This window comes from Mirounga angustirostris, unplaced genomic scaffold (assembly GCF_029215605.1).
Source record: "Mirounga angustirostris isolate CCGP_5_RB_7025 unplaced genomic scaffold, mMirAng1.0.hap1 SCAF_4, whole genome shotgun sequence".
In the NCBI taxonomy this organism is placed as follows: Eukaryota; Metazoa; Chordata; class Mammalia; order Carnivora; family Phocidae; genus Mirounga; species Mirounga angustirostris.
Genome location: NW_026991712.1, coordinates 115,427,469 through 115,429,468, shown reverse-complemented (window position 1 = coordinate 115,429,468; position 2,000 = coordinate 115,427,469). Strand labels below are relative to the sequence as shown.

The following is a 2,000-nucleotide window of genomic DNA, read 5'->3' as shown; positions in this document are numbered from 1 at the left end:
GAAAATCTGAACAGGTCAATTAATAGTAAGGAGATTGAATCAGTAATTTAAGAACTCCCTACAAACCAAAGTCCAAGACCAGACAGCTTTACTAGTGAATTTTACTAAACATTCAAAGATAAATTAATACCAATCTTCTCAAACTCCTTAAAAAAATAGAAGAGGAAGGAACAATTCCAAGCTCATTTTATGAGACCAGCATTATCCTACTACCAAAACCAGACAAACATACCACAAGGGAAGAAAATTGTAGGCCGATATCCCTGATGAACATATATACAGATAATCCTCAATAAAATATTAGCAAACCAAATTCAACAATACCTTAAAAGGATCAAATGCCATGATAAAGTAGGATATATTCTAGGGATTCAAAAATGGTTCAAGATCTACAAATCAATCAATGTGATACACAACATTAACAAAATGAAGGTAAGGTAAGAAGAATCATATAACCATTTCAATAGATGCAGAAAAGGCATTTGATGAACATCCGTTTATGATAAAAACTCTCAACAAAGTGGGTATTGAGGAAATATCCCTTAACATAATAAAGGCCATATATAACAAGCCCACAGCTAACATTATACTCAATGAGGAAAAGCTGAAAGCTTTTCCTTGAAGATTAGAAACAAGACCAGGATGCCCGATTTTACCACTTTCATTTAATATGGTATTGGAAGTCCTAGCCAGAGCAGTTAGGCAAGAAAAAGAAATAAAAGGCATCCCAACTGGAAAGGAGGAAGTAAAACTGTCACTATTTGCAGATGACATGATACTATATTTAGAAAACCCTAAAGACTCCACCCAAAAACTGTGAAAACTAATAAATGAATTTGGTAAAGTTGCAGGATACAAAACCAATATATAGAAATCTGTTGCATTTCTACCCACTAATAATGAACTATCAGAAAGACAAATTAAGGAAATCCCATTTACAGTTTCATCAAAGAGAATGAAATATTGTTCCATCAGATGGGCCAGAGACACTTCTGGAAGCAACAGCACAGTGACTTCCCAAGGAGAAGCCCAAGTCCAGTTCAAACTTGTATTGGTTAGCAATGGTGGTACTGGAAAAACTACATTTGTGAAATGTCATCTGACTGGTGAACGTGAGAAGTACATAGCTACCTTGGGTTTTGAGGTCCATCCCCTTGTGTTCCATACCAACAGAGGACCTATTAAGTTCAATGTATGGGAAACAGCTGGTCAGGAGAAATTTGGTGGGCTGAGAGATGGCTATCACATCCCGGCCCAGTGTACCATTACAACGTTTGATGTACCATCAAGGGTTACTTACAAGAATGTGCATCACCAGCATAGAGATTTGGCTCAAGTATGTGAGAACAACCCCACTGTGCTGTGTGGCAACAAAGTGGACATTAAGGACAGGAAAATTAAGACAAAATCTATTGTCTTCTGCTGAAAGAAGAACCTTCAGTACTATGACATTTCTGCCAAAAGTAACTACAACTTTGAAGAGCCCTTCCTGTGGCTTGCTAGAAAACTAATTGGAGATGCTAACTTGGAGTTTGTCACCATGCCTTCTCCTGCCCCACCGGAGGTTGTTGTGGGCCCAGCTTTGGCAGCACAGAGTATGAGCAGGATCTAGAGGTCGCTTAGACAACTGCTCTTCCAGATGAGGATGATGACCTGCGAGAAAGTGCAGCTAGAGCCCAGCATCAGAAGTTGGGTTTTATAGGAAACTGTCCCGTGGTGTCAGTGTTGCAATGGGTTTGCCACTTTATTTTATAGCTGAGCAGACATGTGTCTGGTCTTTGGGATGCTGAAAGAGATGAATGGGCTTCGGAGTGAATGTAGCAGTTGGAAAAGTACTTTCCTTTTTTGGACCTGCATATTTAGCTGTTTTGGAATGCAGTTGGAATGCACCCCCACTGTGCTTTGAAGCATTGTCTACAATAGCCAAAACATGGAGACAACCTAAGTGTTTATTGATGGATGAAGGGATTAAGAAAATGTGGCCTATATACATCATGGAA

General features: G+C 39.0%; 1 pseudogene; it reads left to right on the top strand.

Moving 5' to 3' along the window:
- Positions 1–955: 955 nt before the first annotated feature.
- Positions 956–1,755, top strand: LOC123860314 (GTP-binding nuclear protein Ran-like; annotated as a pseudogene).
- Positions 1,756–2,000: the final 245 nt, after the last annotated feature.